Source organism: Sorex araneus, chromosome 3 (genome assembly GCF_027595985.1).
Source record: "Sorex araneus isolate mSorAra2 chromosome 3, mSorAra2.pri, whole genome shotgun sequence".
In the NCBI taxonomy this organism is placed as follows: domain Eukaryota; kingdom Metazoa; phylum Chordata; class Mammalia; order Eulipotyphla; family Soricidae; genus Sorex; species Sorex araneus.
This window is the reverse complement of record NC_073304.1, coordinates 129,298,950-129,324,070: the sequence shown is the minus strand read 5'-3', so window position 1 is coordinate 129,324,070 and position 25,121 is coordinate 129,298,950. Positions and strand designations below refer to the sequence as shown.

At 40.5% G+C, this 25,121-nt stretch overlaps 1 protein-coding gene across 11 annotated transcripts in view; it reads right to left on the bottom strand.

Moving 5' to 3' along the window:
* Positions 1 to 25,121, bottom strand: part of PLCB4 (phospholipase C beta 4) — a 455,945-nt gene that overhangs the window by 219,627 nt on the left and 211,197 nt on the right. For 2 of the 11 annotated variants that reach the window (XM_055131100.1, XM_055131102.1), the window contains exon 3: positions 9,049 to 9,164. The exons of 8 other annotated variants lie outside the window; for them this stretch is intronic. The gene's annotated coding sequence lies outside the window, so the exon portion shown is untranslated. Of the gene's footprint in view, positions 1 to 9,024; positions 9,165 to 25,121 lie in introns of all 11 variants that reach the window. One more of the 11 variants, XM_055131101.1, reaches the window with a different exon arrangement.

Below are 25,121 nucleotides of genomic sequence, written 5' to 3'. Positions count from 1 at the left end.
CTCCCCACTGTGCTATCACTCCAGCCCCCTGAACTGGGATTCTGATGAGTAAGACATGCTCACTAGCCCTTAAGCTATCTCCTTGGCCCAATAGGGATATTTATAATTATCAAACTTTATGTCCAATACTTAAGTCAACTGTTTCCTCATATCTAATCTATATAAATACTATATGGTAATTTTCCGCCTATTTTCCAGCTAGGGAAATGAATAAAGTCCTTAGGTAATTAAATCATTCTCCAAAGTCAAAAGTTAACTGATGATGCCAATATTTGAATCACAGCCTCAGCTGTATATCTTTAAAGAAATATTTGTCCCTCCCCAAATCAACAGAGTGGTCCTTTTGAAAGTGAAGTGCCTGAGAATATTTAGAGCATTATTTACAATGGAAGAATGAATTAAAAAAAAAACTTTCAAAAGAGCATTAATTATGTAAAATATGCTATATCTTATTTACCTCTTTTTTTTTTCTCTCTCTCTCTTTTTTAGGGGGAGGGACAGCTGGCAGGAGCAAAAATTCATAGAACAGAATCTCTGTTCCTTTGCCCTGAGCTAACAGTCTCGTCTAACCTCTTTCTCTGCTAACCCACACTATGAATAAGCCTCCAGGCGCTGATTAAGAACACGCACTGATCACATGAAACCGCATTTCTAAACCACCTCTGTCTGCCGGGATTTATGATAGATTTGATAGTTAAATTTATTGCAGCATGCTGGGTGAGGACCTGTGTTTCCCTCCAATTAATTATATCCTTTCAGAGGGAACTTTCATGAGAAAACAAGGAACCAAGGAAGAGGCCAACTCACAGCACAGTGAATAATTTCTAAACAAGGGTATTTGGCAGCATTAAAAATCACAGCAAGTCAGACATAAATTTTCTTCTTAAGGAGAGTGTTCTTCTTGGGACCAACTCCAGCTAACAGGAGGTGAATAAACACGGTGATATTGAAGAAAGATTCCAGCTTTCCTCACAGTGCTGTCTACTTCCCTCTCCCCTTTTATTTTTCATGTGAAAGAAAAGTACAAAAATACCTTGGCCCTTTCAAAAGGCTTCTGCCTCCTCTTCCCAAATTGGAAAACAAACGTGAAGAAGAACCAATGTTTGGGTCCTTTACTAACATCCAAGTTCCTTTGGGAAAAGGTAATGACAAGGCTTTGAGATTGAGAGCTAATGAATCTTCTTCAGGGTATAAGGTGAGAAGTACAGATCAGACTTCCAAGGAAACTAAATAGGTAATTAATCTTTTATCTCAGGAACTCCACAGGCTTCTCTCTTAAAACCTGAAGGCTGACTTTTGTGTATGTGAATTTTCTGACTCCTTCTGGCTCCTAGCAACCTGATAAGTCAATCACATCTCAGCTTATTATTAGTGTCTTGGCTTTACCATGTGCAAAACACCAATGGTCCGGTGGTGAGCTAATAGCCTGGGTGTTTGCAGTGGAAAATAGGGAACACCCTAAACCTTCAACAATAGGGTGGGGTGAAAGTTAACTGTGACAAAGCCAAAGGATGGAAGGAATAACACAAAGGCCATTAAATGTGACTATTTCAAATAGATTTCCATAACAAAGATAAGAGGATGGTACTATTTCAATAACAAGGCAGAACATAACACATCATTGTAACAATTCACAAAGATGCGCAGAAACTATATGCAAAAAAAGATTCCAAGAAAAATATTTTAGTGTTAACCAGTGTCTCCATTCAGATGACAAGTGCCTTTTTTTTTTTGCCAAATTCTCTTTTTAAAATTCTATGTAAAAAGAAATTTTCTTTTTTAAAGAGCGAATCTTTCCTAGATTAAAAAGCACTCCAATCTTTATCAGAGATGAACAAAGTGGTGATAAGATCTTGAGAACTTGTTTAATAAGTTTTTTTTTTTCCTCTTTGGGTCACACCCGGGGATGCACAGGGGTTATTCCTGGCTCTGCACTCAGGAATCCCTTCTGGTGGTGCTCAGGGGACCATATGGGATGCTGGGAATCAAACTCGGATTGGTCGTGTGCAAGGCAAATGCCCTACCCATTGGGCTATCGCTCCAGCCCCAGTTGTTTAATAAGTAAGTCATTGATACCTCTGAAGTATCTTTCAAAGCTCAGCTGAATTTTTTCTACTCATTCTCCATATTTATTTACAATTTTTATCTCTGCCTAATCAGACTCCTGTGTCTCTTGTCCTATATTTCACAATCTTGCCTATACTTTACAGTCTGAATCAAATATTATTTTCTTCCCAAATTCTGAATTCCATGAATCTTTACATGGACCCACGACTATACACCTTTTCATCTGCCACTAAAATTATTTCATATAGAGATTCAGGCCTGGAAAACACTGTTCTCGTGAAGAAAAAAAAAACAAAAAAACAAATGACTGTGCAGGGAAAGCTAAATTTATCTTTCTTTACCCTGCACAGTATATTAGATATAGGAAGCATTCAACAAATACAGATAAAGCAATACAGATGAAATGGAAGGTTAAAGGAACATGGTAGCAAGAAAATTATTAAATTTTAAGTTTAAAAATCTGTCCTTAAGAAGTTTTCCTCTCTAACCAAATGCTAAACCCCTTGTCTTGGTACCCAGAGATTTAAAAAATTGTCAGCATGCTTACCTGAAAGCATCCAGCATAAAATAAAGCTATTACTAAAATGCAACCACCAAGGAAGAAAAACATTAGTATTAGATGAGATGAGAAAATACATGAGGACAGGACCTTTGAATCTTTTTCATCATTGTGTCCTCCTTGTATTAGGTAAGTTCACCCAGCTATGTGTTTAATAACTAAAAACAAAACAAAACAAAACCGAAAGACTGGGGCTGAAGAGATGGAACAGAGAATAGGGTATTTGTCTTGCATGTGACCTACCACAGTTTGATCCCTGGCTCCTCATATGATCCCCTGAATAGTACCAGAAGTAATTCCTAAGTGCAGAGCCAGGAGTAAGCCCTGAGCATCGCCAGGTGTCCTATTCCCTGTCCCAGAAAAGAATGAAAGAGTAAATTAAGAGACTGTGAGTTACAACTACTCAGTATTCGGCACATAGATGATTTCCATTTTGCATGTCAGCTGTCACTGGGAGCTCATAGCCAAAAGGTACATTGGATGACACGCACTTCATGTCTGTCAGCCATGAGAGCCCATGGTATATACTGGAGATGTAGCATCCATTTGATGAGCCTTTGTTAGGATAGTACTAGACAACTGCATACAGAATACCAAGTACATTGCGTGGCAATGATTCTGACCAGTGGTAAAAGTCAGCTATAATTATTAAGAGTTGGTGGGAATAGTCATTGGTTGGAATTAGAATTAGAATTAGAATTAGAATTAGAATTCCGTTGGTTGAGAATAGTAAACTTTCCCTAACATGGAGTCTAGGTAACTTCATAAAGGGAACTTTTCTATGATTCTCTTGAATAAAATAATTGAAAACTTTGATACAGTAAATCAATTTCAGGTCCTTTTATGTAAGCAAAGTTGACTAACTACAATCCTTACACAGGCATTGATCTTGTAAATCAAACTGTCTGCAAATCTTGCCAACGGAACACCAGTCCCATCTCCATTCCAATGCTGTTTCAGTGAAAACACCGATAGGAGGAGAGCAAACACTTGCCTTGATCTGTTAAGCATTGGCATTTATGGTGGAAGGTCACTGACATGTATTAAAATCTTGTAGTTCAGAAGCAAAGCGTTGGCTATAATGAGTTGATAAAGTTCTAACTGGAAAAGTTCATACAACTGGAATTCTGCTTGCTCTGACCTTAAACAAGTTTCTGTTCTCAGTGTTCTAAATCTCCAAGAAAGCGAGAGGAAAACACTTGCTTTGAGTGACGTGTGAAATTTTCTGGAGTAAAAATAGCATGGAGTTCCCTTATAAGGGAATGGGCATGTTGTGGTGGTAGCAGGAGGCCATCTACTAGTCCCTATTTATTTATTTTAAAGAAAATCAAGTACCCAAAGCAAATGATCAAGAGAGCACACCTTTACAAAGCCAATTTGATTTGATTAGCTCTAAACAGTGGTGGCTAGACTCTTTATTCCTTGAGCTATAGGCTGGAATCACGATCATTTATCTTCACTTTTGGCACCTTTGGCATTTTATTTCTTCCCTCCTCTACAGTATCTGTACTTAAAAGAAATGTTAGCACAACATACTCGTAAGGTTTCAAGAAAGACCCTCCCAGAAATTCATCAACTAATAAGGATCTAATCAGCATCATCACTTTTTCTAGCTATAGTGCAAAATTAATAGCCCATCAGCTGTTACTTGGCCTTCCTTTGAAAATGTGAAGTTGAGAGTCTGATGGTCTGAGAGAAGGTGTCCCTCCTCTGTTCTGCCCTGACTATAAACTTTATCAGGGGAACTTCAGGGCTAGGGCTTGTAACTTGATATTCTTGTGTTCTCAGGAAAAGAAACAAAGCTACTCAGTTTAAAACTCATTGTCCAAATCAAAGTTCTCTTTCCTTCTATTTTGCTCAGGACCATTTGGCTTATCTATGAAAACAGCTCATGCTTTTCAAAAATTCGGCTCAGTGGTCATTCAATATTATGCTTCCAGGCAGTCCTTCCTAGGTTAAATATGTTTATTTTGCATACAATATGCTTTTTACTCAGCAAGCCAAATGCAGTGATCAACATAGAAAGAATCCATTTCTTATGTGTGGTAGAAAGATGACAGTCTCTCACTACCAGATGCGATCCCTGAGCACTGAGCACAGAGCAAGCTCTGAGCATAGATGGGTGTGTCTCCCAAACCAAAGAGATGAACTGTTTAAATTTTCAATTAATTTTCTAAATGAATGTGAAAAAGGATATGAATCTCAGATAACAAACGATACTTATATAATGCATTTATTTGTCCTCTTGATCTGTGGATAAAACTCATCAGCCCAGACAGAAATATTCAAAGAAATAGAGTTTCTGTTGCCCTGATATCCCGTAGTAATAACAGAGGGCAAAGGAAAAATTCAGGCAAAGTTTTCACAGAACAAATATCATTTTTCTCTTAGGAATCCTGGATTGTTTAAGGACAGCATTTCTCATTGCAAAAATGCACGGCCTAGGATTGACTGAAATAATTTTGGTGTTATCCTCCAGATCCACAAAGACCCATTAAAATTTCGATTCGTTGTTGGTAAAAAGTATGTTCATTCATTTCCCCCCTATTTCTGTGAGGGAAGAGAGGTGTGAGCTTTTCCCTTTTGGCGGGATCTGGAGGAGTGTTGGGAGTACACCTAGCAGAGCTCAGGACAGGCTCCTTGCTCGCACAAAGGAACCATTCCTGGTGGGTTTGAGGGGTCATATGGGATGGCAGGGATAAAACCTGGGACCCTTAGGCAAACACCCAACTCCCTGTAGAGTCCTTTCAGTCCCTGACAAGTTCAATCTTTATACCCAAGGAATATGGACCCATTGTGGAGAAGACTTTGGAATAAAATTAGTGGGCTTAGCACTGCTGTTCTTCAGCGGGCTTAGCACTGAAAGCACAGAAAGTATCCTAAAGGAATTTGACATAAGTAGCAGTAACTGAAGAGCAACAACAATCTAAAGTCAAAGGACAAAAAGTCAAAAGAAAGCTAGGTCAGATCAATCATCTTACATTTACCTCATTCTTTCTATGGTGCCATGAATAATAAGAATAATAAAACACTGGCCTAAAAAAGAAGCTGTGAAATTTGTATTTGACTCTTTAAAATACTCTAAAGATAACTTCCCCCTCTATTCTTTCCTGTTCATGCGATCTGTTATGATCTCTATGGATTTAACCCCCCTAAGACCCTCTCAATCAGCTTCCCCTTCTCAACTCCTCTGAGTCTGGATCCTTTATCTGTAGGTTGTTACAAAGCCTCCTCTGCACTCTTCCTGCCTCTAGTGAACCCCCCCCACTCTTCTTCTATTCTATACACAGACGCCACACCAAATGTTCTACAGGTTCACATTTTATCATGCCATCTGACAAAACACCTTCAATGGCCAACTGCCATCTACAAAATAAAAATTCATTTATAGTAAGATAGTTTCATAAAGAATTACATAATCCATTTAGTAAGACAGTTTCACAAAGATCTATATAATCTGTTTCATTCATCATATATGTGCATATATACATATATTTACATGTATTTACGTATATACATGGACTGGAGCAACAGCACAGCAGGAAGGGCCTTGCACGAGGCCGACCTGGGTTCGATTCCTCCGTCCCTCTCGAAGCCCGCACGGCAGAGCCTGGGAAGCTACCCATGGCATATCAAATATGCCAAAAACAGTAACAACAAATCTCACAATGGAGATGTTACTGGTGTCCACTCGAGCAAATCCATGAGCAATGGGAGAACTGTACTCAGTGCTACATATATGTACATACACACATATATATGCATGTGTGTATGTATATGTATATATACATATATATATATATATATAAAACGCTGTCATTTACAATACTGTTAATGGTAGGATTTCATGCTCAGAATATTTCAACACCACAGCTTCCACCAAAATGTCAACTTCCCTCCAGCACTATCCCAGTACCTATCTGTCTTTGTCCTCTTTCCCCCTGAACCATACAGTGATGCGTTTCCTCCTAAAGATCAGTTCTCAGTTTCTGTTACCTTCAAGTATTTGTTGTGTCCTTAATCTTCCTTAGTTTCCTCAGTATAGAATATATTCCCCATATATCACATATAAGGGAGATCGTTATCCATCTGTCCTTCTCTTAAGTTCACTAGCATGATACTCCCCATACAACAACAAATTCCATTCTAAATATACCGTTTCTTTATCTAGTGATCTATTCTTCTACATTTGGGTTTGTTCTATATATTGATTGTTTTGAATAATGCTGCATTGAACATAGGAGTGCAATGTATTTTTTGAATGGAAATTTTGGGTCCTTGAGGCAAATGCCATTCATCATAATTTTATCATCTACCTCTAAACCTGGGCTGGAGCGATAGCATAGTGGTAGGGCATTCGCCTTTCACTCGGCCGACCCATGTTCGATTCCTCCGCCCCTCTCTGAGAGCCCGGCAAGCTACTGAGAGTATTGCACCCACATGGCAGAGCCTGGCAAGCTACCCATGGTATATTCGATATGCCAAAAACAGTAACAATAAGTCAACAATAATGAAGACATTACTGGTGCCCACTTGAACAAATCGATGAGTAATGGGATGACAGTGACCTCTAAATCCACAACACGCTTGTCTATAGTTCCCAAGTACAATGACCAGTTCTTGTCTACGGAGTCCATCAAAGTTGAGTACTCTCATATCCTGCTTCACAGACCTCATTTCTACCCGGCATACATGAGTTCCCACAACTGTCACGGATGCCATCGAGGTCTCCTATCTCTCTCACCTCCAAACTCTGGTACAAATATGTGGGGTGGTGGTGGTGGTGGTGGGTGTTCACATTTGTGAACTTCTCCTCTGAGCTGACAAGTAGACTCCAGTACATATAAGCATAGGACTTCGGAGTCACACTGCCTGACTCAAATCCCAGGCACACACTTAATAAATGATTATAGCAAATTATAAAACCTTTCTGCTCCTCTGTTTTCTTTCATTCATTAGAACAGTTCCAGTTTCATCAAATGAATTAAAATAGAAATGGCTTAAAAGAGCCTGCCATCCTGGGGTTGAGCCATAGGACAGTGGGTAAGGCTCCTGCTTTGTATGTGGCAGACCTGGAATTCGATCCCTGGCATCTCGAAGAGTCCCCTGAGCACCACCTGGAGTAATTCCTAAGTGCAGAGCCAGGAGCATCCTGTGAGCATCACCAGGTGTGCTCCAAAAAAACAAACAAACAAAAAGAGACTGCCATCCACCTTCTGCTCAGAAAGTATCAGGCAGGAATAATACTATACGTGGTGGTCGACCTTTTCTATGCTCCAGCTTTACCTCTGTGAGTTTAGACTGTACACTTTGCATATGCAGACATTATAATCATTCCTCTTGTATTATATTTGACTCATGGAAAACATTTAGGCATTGCCATTTAACAAATATATACTAAGGATCAAATCAAACAAAGAGTTCTCCCATCTTCCATAAGGATTTTTAGCTTCTCTAAATTACAGGGATAGATCTCTTCCCACATAACATTCAAGGTTATTTGTTTCATTTTGGTTTGTTTTGGCCTTTTGAGCCACACCCAACAATCTCAGGGCTACTCCTGGCTCTGCACTCAGGAATCACGACTAGCAGTGCTAAGGGGATTATATTAGGATGCAGGGATCAAACCTGGGTTGGCCACGTGCAAGGCAAATGCCCTACCACTGTACTATCAATCAGGGCCCAACATTCAGGTTTGTTATATGAATACACATATCGTATTATAAAACAATACATCACACATATAAAATATCTGCTATATATAAGATATTGGTACCAAGAGGCAAAATGAAATTAAAAAAAAAAAAAGCAAATAATTTTTGTAACCAGAAGTTTATAAGGTAAGTCAAGTAAAGAAACTGTGAGGACTTTTTCATTAGGCCAAAGAGAAAATTACTTTGCCCAATATGAACGAAAACCATCATTTTATTTTAAGGGAATCCTGCTAACAAACTATGTGATACCTACTCATCCATGAGAGTGCAATATACTTCAAAATAAGTTGAATAACAGTCCCAAAGGCAGAGAGGCTGTAGCTTATTTGCTCTTCACAGAAGACCACAGCAGCTTTTTCTTTTTATTCAAATTTTCATTTTATTTATTTTTTACAGACTTACAAACTTTCGGGATTACATTTCAGTCATACAATGATCAAGTACCCATCTCTCCACCAGTGCCCATTCTCCACCACCAATGTTTCCAGTAACCTTCCCCGCCCACCAACTCCCTCCCCCAACCCACCCCCACTGCCTCTGTGGCAGGCACACTCGCTTTTACTCTCTCTCTCCTTTGGGGTGTTACGGTTTGAAATACAGGTATTAAATGCCATCATGTTCTGTCTATAGTCTACTTTCAGCATGCATCTTCCATTCCGAGCGAGCCCTCCAAGCATCCTTTACCTGGTGTTTCCTTCTCTGTCTCACCTGCTTTTCCCCCCAGCATGTGAGGCCGGCTTCCAAGCCATGGAGGAATCCTCCTGGTCCTTATCTCTACTATCCTTGGACATAGCAGATTTTTCATGTAAATTTCATGTGAATTCCTACAATGAACGGTACTTAGTGTTACAGCAATACTGTCCAGGTTTAGATCTAATGAAAGTAGGAGTAGAAAAGCATGTTAAATTGGAGGTGGTGCAGCCCTTTCATAAGCCTTTTATGATAATCAATGTGACAACCTATAAAGCATTAGTAATGCTCCATCTGGAATTTCTGATTGCCAATCAGCATCCTCATTAAGCAGTTTCTTTCTTTCTTTTTTTTTTTAATGTTTGCCAAGGCACCTGCAATGTTTTACATATGAGGCACTGATCTGATTTAGTTTCATCAAATTATTTTGAAATGATAAAGGAGAAATCCACTACAACAAGAATCTGTTATTATGAAAGTTTTTATACAGCAGCTCAAAACATGTCCCTCTAAAATCCTGTAAAGTATGCATGCCAAACCAGGTTTCCCAGTGTGGGTAATCCCTTCCCTGGGGAATTCTGAAATAATCCAGGGACGCAGAAGACATTTTACATTACCACTAGAGGGCAATTTTTTTTTTGGGGGGGGGCTGGTTTAGAAGGCAGATTATCAAGAGGATAAATAGTGATTTCTTTTTTCTTTCTTTCTGAAAAGGAAATGGTAGATTAACTAAGATTGGGAATCTTTGCAAACGTGCCATCACATGAAGTTAGCCTGGATGTTAAATGAGTCGACTCCAGACACAAGGGCTATAAAACAATTCCACTATATTTTCATTTGGAGAAACCTCCTTGGGAGATGTTCCATGTCTCTAGTCAGTTACCTTGCCAGTCCACATACATTTTATGTGACATGCTTTATTTACTCAGGATAGACATTTTAAATTATAGATGCACATGTTGACCATGCATCTGATATGAACACAAAATGATCTCAAGATTACATGCAAACAAAATGCAAATTTCATAGTTTGAGGTAGTTTGAGGTGTAGACTTCGATATCTGGCAGCCAAGGATCCAAAGTCTTCTTGACAAATCAGGTGAATATTTGGAAAGAGTTCTAACTATCCTTTCAAATTCAAGTTTTTAAACTGGTAAATGTTGATACTAATACTACCTATCTAATAAGCTTATAAGATAGTTACTATAATTCATAGAATGTTAGGAATAAGCATAAGCAAAATTTTATCTTTTCACCCCAACTATATATCTGAGTCTAAGGAAGTAAAGTGTTCTTTGGATTCTTCGTTTCAAGTATCACATACAATGGATAATTTGAGATTATGAGATAATCATTCAGAAAAGAAATGAGAGAAAAGACCTAAGACTGGGTAACAGAACTGAATTTTATTAGCTTTTCTCCTTTTCTTAGCCACTGGCTAATGGAATCTTCGGTAATTGATAACTAGATTTCACACCAAATCATCCAAACATGCTGAAATATATCCAGAAGAAAGGTCCTCCATAGACAACCAAAAAACAATTTCACTTCTTCAAAATTTCAATGGCCATTGGTTCAAATGTGGTTCAAATAAAAAAATAATTTAAAAACTGTTTTATCTTTTAGAAATTTTATTTGTGGTATGACTAGATGCTGGGAATCGAACCCAGGTCAGCCACATGCAAGGCAAAAAAAAACTGCTCTGCATGAGGCCAACCCGGGTTTGATTCCTCCATCCCTCTCTGAGAGCCCGGCAAGCTACCGAGAGTATCCCGCCCACACTGCCCACACTGCAGAGCCTGGCAAGCTACCCGTGGCATATTCAATATGCCAAAAATAGTAACAACAAGTCTCACAATGGAGACATTACTGGTGCCCACTTGAGCAAATCAGTGAACAACGGGAAGGCAGTGCTACAGTGCTATGACTAGATACTTCCTACATTCTAGGTAGCTGACCTAAATATTAGAGTAAAAATAATTCTGTTTCTTTATGTTTATATAATTCTCTCCTATCTATTCAGGAATCATTATAAGATTATAAAATCTGATTATATATCAAAAGTAATACCTAAGTTTAAAGTCACCCAGTAATGTGAAATCATTTACCTTTTTTTATTTATTATAACTAAGAAGTCAGGGAATCTCTTGCCTGCATTCCTGGCTGTCTTCCCTGGGGCCCCTTGGAGAAGATGGGCTCCAGCTTCCCTCCCTGCCCCGAGCAGAGCTCCCAACGGCCGAAGACCACTGGAACCTAGCCACAGCCATGCTCAAGGCCCCTCTCCACACGTTTGGACAGGCCTCATGCATGAAGGTACCGGCAGAGAAACCCAGGTGTGTGTAATCCCATCAACGACCAACATCCAGAGATTTAAAAGCAAGCTCCCAGAAGCGATATCTTATAACCTACTTTTCCCTCTGGGAGAAACTCGAAAGCTACTGAGAGCTTCCTGCCCACATGGGATAGCCTCGCAAGCTTCCCATGGTGTATCCATATGCCAAAGCCAGTAACCATCTGAATCGCATTCCCCTGACCCTGAAAGAGCCTCCAATGCAGCATCTTTGGGATGGATGAGAAGAGACAGACTTCTAAGAAGATCTCAGGGACAGGACGAATGTAGAGGTTACTGAGACCGCTCAAGCCACTCGACGATCAACAGGATTTCGTGATCGTGATCGTGATAACTAAGAAGCAAAGTGGGATTTAATTATATTCATACTACTTAAAAATGAAGAGGTTTTCTTAAAACAAACAGTCGGCATGAGTTTGTATGCAAAAGAATGAAATTAGACCACTCTCTCACACTATGTGCAGGAGTTAACTCAAATGGATTACCAATTTAGATGTTAGACCCAAATCTATAGTAATTATAGAAGAAAACAGGCAAACACTCTGTGATATTGACTGCAATGGGATTTTTGCGATTTGACTCCCTTGGCAAGGAGGAAAAAAGGGAAAAATAAGCAAAAGAGACAATATCAAACTACAAAGTTTCTGTATTGTATAAGAAGCTAACAGTAGAGCCAGAGATAGTACAGCAGGTAGGTTATAGATGTAGCTCACCTGTATTTAATCCCCAGTATCCCATACAGTCCCTTGAGCACTGACAAGGGAAATCCCGGAGCACCGAGACACGGGTAAACCCTGAGCACCATTGGATGTGCCCCCCACACACACCAAAAAGAAGAAAAAAATAAACTAGCACTGAGACAAAAAGCTATGCTACTGAACAAGAGACTATATTTTCACATCACACATCTGACAAAGGGCTAATATTTAAGGTACAAAACACAATCATAAAACACAAAAAAATACAAACCCATGAAGAAATGGGGAGAAAGGCTAAAGAGACACTTCATCAAAGAAGGTATATATGACCAATGGGCACATGAAAAAAATCGGAAAGATCATCTTTACTTACAATCAGTAAAAGGCAAATCAAAGTAAGATATCACTGAGATATTACCATACACCAATGAGAATGGCCGATGTCAGAAAGGCCAGAAACAAACAGTGTCAGCAGGTATGTGGACATAAGGAACCTTCAATCACTGTTGGTGGGACTGTAAACTGGTTGTTTTAAGGAATAAAAGCAGATGGATTTTTCAAAAACCTAAAAACAAAGCTACCATATGATCCAGCAATCTACTCGTATGAACCTATCTAAAGATGACAAAAATGAAAACACCCAAATAAATGCACACAGTCCTATGTCCACTGAAGCAATGATTACAATAGTCAAGACATGGAAAGAACTCAAGTGCTCAAGACGAACAGGTAAAGAAGATGTGATATACATATGCATGATACTCCTTAGCTACAAGTAAAGGAAAAAATCTTACCCTTTGCTATAACATGGACACAGATAGAGGGTCTCTTGCAAGGTGAAACATGCCAGAAAAGGAAAAACTACCAGATGATCTTACTCATCTATGGTATATAAAGAAACAAAGCAATATAAAAGACAGTGGCCAATAAAATCAAATCTGTAGACCCTAAAGATGGAATGAGGTTAATAAGGTAGTGAACTGTTCGAAGAGAATGAGAAGAGTCCTTTGAGTAGAAGTGGAGTGATATTGACACTTTGGTAGTCAGCTTGCGGGGATAAAATTGTACCCCTAAACAAGCAAACATTTACATTTCTTCTTTTTTTTCCCTTTTGGGTCACACTCGGCGATGCACAGGGGTTACACCTGGCTGTGCACTCAGGAATTGCTCCTGGTGGTGCTCGGGGGAACATATGGGATGCTAGGAATTGAATCCGGTCAGCCGCATACAAGGCACAAGCCCTACCTGCTGTGTTATCACTCTAGTCCCAACACTTATATTTCTTATAAGTCCATGTTTCCATAATTAAAAATTAATTTTATAAAACAGTGATTTTTGCCCTAAAGTACCCTGGGGTGACATAAGTGGCCTCAGGTAACATAAGGCCTGATTACCTCCATAACCTTGTGCCCTAGAATGGAACAACCAAGTCCAGCTGGCTGAATACCAATGGGAGTGGCTCTGGGGCCCCTGTGCACTGTTTGGGGGTTCCCCAGAACAGAATTTTTTTTCTTTTTGGGTCACACCTGTCGATGCACAGGGGTTACTCCTGGCTCTGCACTCAGGAATTACTCCTGGCGGTGCTCGGGGAACCATATGGGATGCTGGGAATTGAACCTGGGTCAGCCGGGTGCAAGGCAAATGCCCTACCCGCTGTACTATTGCTCCAGCTCCCCCCAGAACAGAAATTTTAAACAAATAGGTCATGATTAATAAAATTCCAGAAGAACCTATTTATCCCAAATTTGCTGAAGTATAATTAACAAATAAAATTGTATATATTTTAGGTATATAGCATGCCGTGATATATACATATGTATGTATATAGAGAAATAATTACAACAGTTATGCAAATAGATATATCTTCATCATGTTGCACATTTTTGTTTATTTCTTGGGGCCACACTTGGTGGTGGTCAGGGCTTACAACTAGCTATAAACTCAGGGATCACTCCTAGCAGGGCCTGGAGGACCATATGAAGTGATGGAGATCCAACTGGGTCAGCTGCATGCAAGGCAAACATTTTACCCACTGTACTATCTCTCCGACCCTCAAGTTATACATTCTATATGCAGAATATATTCACCCTATATAACAGGAACAATAAATTCTGAGCAACATCTCTCCATTGTTCGCACTCTAGAGACCCAGCAACCATCATTCTATTCTCCACTTTTATGAATAATTTTATTATTGTTATTATTATTATTATTTTGCTTTTTGGGTCAGACCTGGCAATGCACAGGGGTTGCTCATGGCTTTAACTCAGGAATTACTCCTGGTGGTGCTCAGGGGACCATTTGGGATACTAGGAATTGAACCCGGGTCAGCCGCATGCAAGGCAAATGCCCTACCCACTGTGCTATTGCTCTAGCCCCCTTTATGAATAATTTAAATTCACATGTGTACATGTGAGACTGTGCAGCACAAAATGAACACAGACATGCAGCTTACTCTTGAGCTACTGGCTTTAGTGCCTTTGGATTAAAGCAAAAAGTGAAACTACTTCATCTGATCACTATATTTTTAATTTCTTGATAAGAGAAGCCATAGTTAAAAACCATATCTATCTATGTGTATCTCTCCATTCCACAGTTTCTTAGCAGGAGAGGCAGAAAGGTAAGACTTTCTAAGACTTTCTAAGATTCTTCTCAGGTGGAATCTCAGTGAGATTGGAGTCAGTCAGAAACCATACTTGTGGCCACTTTCTGTCGCCACTGCTCCTGGAAAACAAGGTTCGAAAGAGAGAAGTGTTAGAAATTGTCACAGCAAGAGCAATGGTGCCATGACTTTGAACTCAGTTCAGTGACAGTCACTGGCCGTCACTGCATTCTTTATTCTCCGGCCTTTTAGACCATTGTTTTAGGTACCCAATCCTCTATGTTGGATTTTTTTTGCTGGAAACATCTGGAGTAAATATTGTCCTGCATTAATACAGTATATGTCAGTTTATTTTTAAAACAGGATTATTTAGTACTTCCACAAATGTTTCATTTTAATTCATAGCCAAGGTGAAGAACACCCATTTCCTTTATATTATTTTTCTTTTATGAGAATTAAGTCTATTGCCCGCATGCCTGGCTGTCTTTCCAGGGCCTCTCGGAGGGGATGGGCTCCAGCTTCCCTCTCCACCCCAAGCAGAGCTCCCGGCAGCCGAAGACCACCAGAACCTAGCTACAGCCATGCTGGAGGCCCCTCTCCACAGGTTCGAACAGGCCTCATGCATGAAGGTACCGGCAGAGGAACCCAGGTGTGTGTAATCCCATCAACGGCCAACATCCAGAGAGAGACTTAAAAGCAAGCTCTCAGAAGCGATATCTTTAGCCTACTTCTCCCTCAGGGAGAAACTGGCAAGCTTCTGAGAGTTTCCTGCCCACATGGGACAGCCTTGCAAGCTTCCCATGGTGTATTCATATGCAAAATCCAGTAACTAGCTGGATCCCATTCCCCTGGCCCTGAAGAGTCCCCAGTGCAACATCCTTAGGAGGGCCAAGTTGAAACAGACTTCTAAGATCTCAGGGAAAGGACACTGAGATGTTACTGAGCCTACCCAAGAAATCGGTGATTAATGGGATTTCGTGATTCGTGATTCGTGATTTATGAGAATTTAATCATTCTAGTTTAGGTCACGTGTTTACAATGGTGTTACTACTTATGGTTTTGATGTACATAGTAACCACACTTCACCACAACTGAAAGGTTCAAGACCTCCACCACTGTCAGTACGTAACTTCCGGTCCACCTCTTCATCCCACCCCAAGCCCCATCCCACTGGTTCTTAGTTCTATAATCCAGGGCCAAGGATGGTCATCAATCAGTACTGTCTATTCTTGTTTTTCTTTTCTATATACCACGGATGAGCAAGAGCATCTAATATTTTTCCTCTCCCTCTGACTTATTTTGCTTAATATGATACACTCCAGTTCCAGCTAAGTGAAGTTTTTCTAGACACTTCAGTGTGTTGAAAAGACAATATGTGAGTTTCTCTCATCTCTGGTAGGTGATGTCCAGGTCTTTCCCTTCAATAACGAATGAGGGAAGGTGGTAAAATATTTGCTCTACCTTGCACGTCGCCGACCTGGGTTTGTTTCCTCCATCCCTCTTGGAGAGTCCGGCAAGTTACCGAGAGTATTCCGCCCGTACGGCAGAGCCTGGCAAGCTACCCATGGTGTATTCAATATGCCAAAAACAGTAACAAGTCTCACAATGGAGACATTATTGGCACCCGCTGGAGCAAATTGAGGAAACAACGGGGTGACAGATGACAGTGCTACTGTGCAGCTGGTCAATTATTAATATTTTCTTCCTCGATTTTCTCATGTTCACAACTTATGGGCTTAAAATGTATATTTCATCCTCTGTTAACAATGAACCACATTAGTTAAGCCTAAAATAAGTGTGACCGACTTGTTTAAAAGAAAATCCTTCCCATGGGTCTTGGCAAACATAGCCCGAAGTATCAGAAATAAAGCTAATTTTTGGATGCCTAGGGATTGAGATACCTGCATCGTGACATCACTGGAGAAACTAGTTGAGCAATTTCAATGAGTTTATTCACCTTGCTCAAAGGCTGAAACAAGAATAGTGTTTGCACAAGAAGCACACTGGCAAGGTTCAACACGAAAATGCACCAGTGATGGTAAGGAACAGGGATATAGTTGAAAATGTCTTGCACAGAGCTACACAGTACATTTTAACGAAGGGAATGAGGAGATGTGGGTTTGGTTTGTGCTCCCCAGGAGTGAAAAGGGTCAGCTGAACCAATTAGATAGCTACTTTGCCTCTAGGGGTTATTCACAGCAAAGGATTTGGGATGTCTTCTTCCTTTAACACCATTCCCCCCCCCTTCTACTGATGAGTGGTCTGATACTCACCTTAAGGTCTCCCCTCTCCTAATCACAGATCCTGAAGTTCCAGTAATATTAACTTTAGAAGGGAAGCCTATAACCTAGACTATGATTTCCTGCGGCTGGAGAATGGAGTGTTCCTATTTCAGGAATGGGCAGAATACTGGATTTGAACTATCTGGAATAGCAGACTCCATCCTGATACTTTGAGTTTACCTGGAAGTAGAATCTTTCTTCTGCTTAGCTTAGTATTATGGAACCATCCATAGTTGGCATGTGAAGTCCGAATGCAGTCTAAACATAGCAGAATACATGCCCAAGAATAAAACAAACAAACAAACAAAATAACAAAACAATCACTGGTGCATAAGACTAAGAGTTCCTGAAACTAACCATGCCTGAAATATCCTTCTGGGAACTAGCATTTTTCTTCTTAAAATCCCTGAAATCAACTTGTTTTTTTGGTTTGTTTTACTCTTGTTACCAAAAGAATCTTTGCTGAAATACTAATCATCTGCTCAAAAAGCATAATTTGAGCCATTATTGAATATTTATGTAAAACAGTGATCCTTTATATTTCATGGAAGTTTCAAATTGAGTTGCAATCCTCCGAGATATAAAGAATTGTTCTTCTAGGAATAACCAACGTACCCAAATTAACTAAAGCTTTTTTGCCGGGGGCGGGGGGGGGGGGCGGTTGTCTTGGGTCACACCCAGTAGTACTCATGGTGTATTATTTCTATTATTTCTGTGTTCACAGATCACTCACGTGACCATATGTCAACTGAGAATTAAAGATGGGTTATCCTAATCGCTCTATGTTCTCTCCAGCCCTTACCACACATTCTTATAACAATAAGTAGAAATATTTCACTTCTACTTTCAAACAAAACAAACAGATATAAAGAAATCAACTGACCATGTGCTGGTGATGCTGCTGGAAGACAATGGATCTAATATTTTAGTGCATCTCTCCAAAATCCTGCTGGAAATTTTTGGGTTGATGTTAACAGACAGCAGAAGTATCAGAGAATCATCAAATATTAGAGATTCGGAGATTAATCTTAAATCTCCAAATCTCTATATTCAAATGAGATTAGGACTTCTGTGCAAATGATTTTATGTACCCACTGGACCGGAGAAATAAAACCAAATTTCAAAGTCTCGCCCAGTTACAAGATTCTTCCCATGTCCTAAAGCAAGCCTGGCTGGGAAATTATCCCACTAACAAAACCAGCAGACACAATGATACATTGTTCAAATGAATACGGAAACGTGGTAACCTAGAATACCAAAGGTATTAGAGCATAACGAACTCCTGCTAAGTGAAGCCACACACTTCAGGTTTAACAAAATAGATATTGATGAAAGTTCTGAACTCCTCTGGAAAGAATTTCACTGAAGTGGGCATCCCATTTGTCCATAGGCTTTCGAAATTCTTGTTATTTCCATCTGGTGACTTCTTGCAGCTATAAAGCCAGGATTTTTCTAAGAGAAATTTTTACTGGATTTTCCAGTCAAGTCACTAAATAATAAATGCTCTTCTACAAATGAGCACTTTGATTTAATAATAATGGCAGGTTAGAGTGACCCACTTTAGTACCCATAGCTTTTAAGCAGTAAACAAGAAATTGGAGGATTACAGAATTCCTGCAAAGTACTCACTGTCACTGTCATCCTGTTGTCCATCGATTTGCTTGAGCAGGCACCAGTAACGTCTCCATTGTGAGACTTGTTGTTACTGTATTTGGCATACTGAATATACCACGGTAGCTTGCCAGGCTCTGCCATGCGGGCAAGATATTCTCGGTAGCTTGCCGGGCTCTCCAAGAGGGATGGAGGAATCGAACCTGGGTTGGCTGCGTACAAGGCAAACACCCTACCCGCTGTGCTATCGCTCCAGTCTGCTACAAAGCAGAGTGCCTGAAATTTATCTTGTGAACTTCAAAGTCCAAATTCCAAACCACTAATAATATGTATTTCTGAATTTTTGACAAGGATTTTGTACCTACTGAGCTTCTGGAGGATGTCTCTATTCCAAACAAGCAATCTAGTAATTTCTCCATTATAAAAAGTTGTCAGTTTAGCTCACAGAGAACTTAAGTGTTATTAAAAGATGCTTTTCCTAAGGAGTAAAAACTTTTAGAACTGAATGCTTAAACATATAGAATAGAGGTTTAATACATGACATTTATTTACTAACCTCAAGATAAGAACCATCTAATTAAACTTGAGCTTGCTTGTATTTCCATTTCCGTAATGCTTTTAAACTTTTACTTTTTTTCCTGGGCTGGAGCGATAGCAGAGCAGGGAGGGCATCTTGCATGCAGTCAACCCGGGTCTGATTCCTCTGTCCCTCTCGGAGAGCCCGGCAAGCTACAAAGAGTATCTTGCCCGCACGGCAGAGCCCGGCAAGCTACCCGTGGTGTATTCGATATGCCAAAAACAGTAACAAGTCTCACAATAGAGACATTACTGGTGCCCGCTTGAGCAAATCCATGAGCAATGGGATGACAGTGACAGTGACTTTTTTTCCTATTTCCTTCTTTTATTCCATAACTGCCCTCTAGTGCCAGTTCAAAAGATACATATGGTTCCTTCATGAGACACAGCGAGTGATTTTTCTCTCAAACTCACACATCTCTCTACATCCTTGTCAGAACCCTTAATTTCCAGTAAAAAGATCTCCATAGGGAGAATGATGAGGGTAGGGGAGGACGTTCAGCTGACACTTAGCCAAGGCAACTGTTGCGCCAGGGGAAAACAGCAGGTTGCGGGGAAAGTCATTTCAACACCCCTAACCTGTGGCTGTTTTCTAACCTATCATCAAAGCAAAATTTCTCAAATATTAATCCCTAACGTATTTTTTTTCCTTTTTAAAATGAAGTTTCTGTGATTGACAATGTTTTTTTTTTTTTTTAAGTTTTTTGGGTCACACCTGGTGATGCACAGAGGTTACTCCTGGCTCTACACTCAGGAATTACTCCTGGCAGTGCTCAAAAGACCATATGGGATGCTGGGAATCGAACCCAGGTTGGCCTCGTGCAAGGCAAACACCCTACCCGCTGTGCTCCAGCCCCGACAATATGGTTAATGATGATTTTTTCATGAACATAATTCCAACATTGCGCTCATCATCAGTTTCCCTCCCCCAGGACCCTGACCCCACTCCCCTTCAATCCCGCTCCTTCCCAGCAACTCAGCTGTGGGGAGCAGTTCTCCTTTCGTGTTGCCTTTGGCCTTTTGCTGCTACCTGAATCTCTGACAATGATCAGGAGATCTTGCTAAGTGCCAGACTCTGACTCTGTAGGTCTAGATAAATGCCTTAGATTCCACACCTCTGTAAAACCCGTGGGTGATGTTGGTCCATGGGTCACACTTTTTAATAGCAACAAACTAGATAATGCTTCTTGGTGGGAAACAAACAAAGAACCAATGAGACCTCTGACACTGCCATGTAAGCACATCTACCAGCCCTGCTCCAGAGACATAAATAAATATGTTCCGATACTGTGCATGGCTGAGACATCCATAGCTTCCCAGAGTAGGAGGGGTCAGTCCAGTGCCCACCCAGAGCCCTAGCATTCGCTTGCTCCCACACTCCAAAATCGTTGCCCCTGGCCTGACTCCATCATCTCAGAACTAACCTCACTGAGAAATTAAACTGCTGAAGATTCAGGTAGGTGGGTTTTATGACTGAAATCTCCAGGCTTTTTCGGGGTTGGATGGGCTACCTGTCCCCTACCTCCTTGTACTTCTGGAAGCCCTGCAGACACATCCACACCCCAAAACCACAGCCCCATTAAAAATTTAACTCCAGCTGCACCACCGAGTTAAAAATTCTGGACTTTGGGGGCTGGAATAATAGCACAGCGGGGAGGTGTTTGCCTTGCATGCAGCCGACCCAGGTTCAATTCCCAGCATCCCATATGGTTCCCAGAGCACAGCCAGGAGTGATTCCTGAGTGCAGAGCCAGGAGTAACCCCTGAGTATTGCCGAGTGTGACCCAAAAAGGCAAAAATAAAAAATAAAATTCTAGACTTCATGGAGCAAACATCTCAAACTCTACAACATCAGTAACACACCAGATTTGACAGGATGTACCATAGAAGCCAAACAATCTCAACTAACAAAGACATCAACATAGAAGGTTTAGCTTGCAACAACAGTTTAGTAATCTCTCTCATACAGGAACTTAATGTTTTTATGGTGAGATACAATATTTTTTTCTTTTGGGGTCACACTGTGATGCACAGGGGTTATTCCTGGCTCATGCACTCAGAAATTACTCCTGGAGGTGCTCGGGGGACCATATGGGATGCTGGGTCGGCCGCATGCAAGACAAACGCCCTACCTGCTGTGCTATTGCTCCAGCCCCTGAGATGCAACAATTTACACTAATTTTCTTCTAAGAAAAAATTTCTTGATCACTCTATTAGTAAATGACTCATTAACCGGCAATATGAAATAAATTATTGAGGGCCTGCTATGGGGACAGGCTAAGGGGTGGTTGGGAAAATTGGAGACAATGCTAGAGAGAAGTGACAGTGGTGGTGGGATTTGTATTGGAATATTGAACGCCTGAAACAAATCGTCATGAACAACTTTGTAAACTACAGTGTTTATATAAAGTATAGAGGGAAAAATTAGATAAGTAAGACAAACCTATTTCATGTCAACTTTATCATATATTAACACAGAATCGCTTTAAAATTTTTAGTAATGACAGGGGAGACATGATTATTACCATAATGAGATCCAAGTATAACTGTCACTGTTATCACTATCATTCCGTTGCTCATTGATTTGCTCAATCGGGCACCAGTAATGTCTCTCATTATGAGACCTATTTGTTACTGTTTTTGGCATACCCAATACGCCACAGGTAGCTTGCCAGGCTCTCTGAGAGGGGTGGAGGAATCGAACCCGGGTCGGCCGTGTTACCCGCTGCGCTATTGTGCCAGCCCATCCAAATATAAAACAAAATTTAATGTAACATACCTTAGATTCCAAAGTAAAAAACACATAAAAATGAAAATAGGCATTTTATTATATTGAAATAAACATTTTTGATTTTTTTATTTATGTAAGTTAAAATCATATAGCAATCACAAATTGGCTCTTGCTGATTTATTTTCTGATCATTCTATTTGCTGTTTCTTAAAGTTTTGTTGGAATAAACAATATGAAGTGAATCTGTTACCTACCTAAGGGGACAGGTTGGGGTTGGGGGCGGGGAACAGGATATCAGTGGAGGGAATATCACTCTGGTGGTATTGGAACATTAAATGCCTGAAACAACTGTATAGTGAACAACACTGTAAACCACTGTTTTGTTTTTTAATTGAACACTGTGAGATACACAGTTACAAAACTTTGTGATCCAGTTTCAGTCATACAATGTCCCAACACTTATCCCTCCACAAGTGTACATTTCCCACCACCAATGTCCTCAGTTTCCCTCCAGCCACTCCACCTCACAGCCTCAATCATGATGTTTTTAATAAAAAGAAAAATAAATAAAATTAAGACAGAAAAACACACAAAAATGATGGCAGATTATGTCTCCCTGTTCTGTAAGTGCAAGCCACAAGTAGCCACAAGTGGTAGTGGTCAGTTTAGGAGAGTCCACTGAAATCACAACTCCTTTATTTGAGAGTAATTATCAGATTCCCAAAAGGGTTCAAAGAGCCCTATTTGTGCGGGGACTTTTGTCTTGGCCTGAGTTGATCGAACCAAGGAAGGATGGACATGCAATTAAAGCTGAGTCGGTCAGCTTCTTTCTGTCTTTCAGCACATTGGGCGGTTACTGAACCTCTGTGGAGAGAAGCAGAGTAGCAAAAAACATTTTGGGATGAACGAAAACAGTATGGGATAATCGGAGCTCCGAGAGCCCTTGAAAGCAACTGTTTCCTGATTCTTGACACTATTTTTAGTATATATTTCAGATTCTTTTCCCCTGCTTTTCTTTATACTTTTGGAAACCACCCTGCACTCTTTCAAAAAAAAAAAAACACAAAAAAAAAAACCCTTATCTTACTAAAGCTACCTGGGGACTATACTTGCACATTTCAGAGTAATGACAAAATGGGTTTACTTTTCATCAAGGAACCCACCGACGACGTGCAATCCCAGAAGTTCTGCAATGCACTTGGGCTTGTTTCTAAGTGGCAGGATCTTAGTGCAATCGATAGTTTACAGCCATCTCCAGCAGTGGCAGGCTGCTTCCTGGTGTTACCTTGAACAATCGTGTGACCTTCTGCAAGTCCTGTAAGAGGATCTGTTATTCCCCCCCAGGGAACGCCAGACACTGTCAACTTTTCAAACTTCTCTAATAATTAAGGTTCTGTTTTTGTCAACCCCTTCTGTCCTTCCTGTCTCCTTCAGCCTTGTTATCCTTATGAGCCAAGGAAAAAGAAACCCTGCCTCTCATTTGGTGAGTCTCCCCTCTGCAGGTGACTCTCCTCCAATATCCAAACAAGTGGCTGCCACCTGCCCTCCCATCCCCCGAAGCTTTCCAGATGTAGAGCTCAGATTTTAATAAATTTCTCTCCTTATTGTCAAAGTTGGACTGGCGCAATAGCGCAGCAAGTAGGGCATTTGCCTTGCACGCAGCCGATCCGGGTTCGATTCCTCCGTCCCTCTCGGAAAGCCCGGCAAGCTACCGGGAGTATCCAGCCCACATGGCAGAGCCGGGCAAGCTCCCCATAGCGTATTCGATATGCCAAAAACAGTAACAGCAAGTCTCACAATGGAGACATTAATGGTGCCTGCTCAAACAAACCAATGAACAATGGGATGACAGTGCTACAGTGCTATCGTCAAAGTTAGGGGCAACTCCCAGCAACACTCGGTCATTGCTGGGTCCTAGCTCATTGCTAGGACCCAGGAATATGGAGCTGCTTGGGCTCTACAGTACCAGAGACCACCAGGGTCACTTCAGCACAGCTACCTCACTCCGGGCTACATTAGCAGGACTGGAAGAAAGAGGAACAAGTGGTACCAGGGCTCAAACTCAGTGACTGCTAAACTATCTCCTTGGCCTCTACAACACATTACTACCAAAACTCTTACAAATATATCTCCTCTTTCACTTAACAAAGTTTAATGCTTTTTTTTTCTTTGCTGATATAGCATCAGCTCCTAGATTTCTCCTTTGTTCACCCACCCTTCCCCTTTCATGCACTTAACTGCGGGCAACAATTACACACATACTCCCATCACATCCTCCTGTTGAGGGCAGATATGAGACTTGGCAGAGCTGGAATTCACTGCAAAAACGCTGGTTATGCCCACCAAGTCATTAAGCCATCTGGCAAAGCTAAAACTGCAAGCTCCTCCCTCAGCAGACAAGGACAAAATCTAGATTCATTTTTGTCTGAACACACAAGGTTATAGCTCCACATCACTTTGCATTAATGAAGTTTTTTTCACCTAGTCGTAGGTTCAGAAGTGCATAACCCATCTGCTCTCAGCAAAGATGTGTCCTTGAGCAAGTCTTCCACCTCCACAGGACAAACCTATATTCATTTCATATTAACAACTTAAATAAAGGACTAGTGATTATGACACAGTAAACATTTCATTATCACCTTAATTTGTCTATCAATCATACACTCCAATCCAACTAGAGGTATAACTGCATACAATTCCAACCACAATAAAAAAAATGCAGCGTGTTAATTCCATTTTTTATGGGGATTAATTTAAGATGCTTGGAATTTTTCCTTTTCTCTATAATGATGTATCTCAAAGGAATTAAAACTAGACTTAGAGGGAATAACTAGAGCCAAAGAAAGAGCAGAGCAGGTAAGAAACTTGCATTGTACACAGCCAATCCGGTTCTACATATAGTCGACTGAGCACCACCCTGAGTGATCCCTGTGTACAAACTAGGAGTAAGCCCTGAGCATGGTCAGCTGTGGCTCCCCAAACAAAACAAACAATCAAGTACTCACAAGATCATTCCCTTTGGAGAAAAAAATAATATAACAACAAGTCTCACAATGGAGATGTTACTGGTGCCCGCTCAAGCAAATCGATAAGCAATGGGATGACAGTGACAGTGATAGAGTGATATACTATATATACATAATACAATATGTTCAAAATAATATGTAAAGCTTAAAATATAGTTTATCATATGCTTGGAAAATTAAAAATAAATGCAACAAAGTATTATCAGTGACTGTGTT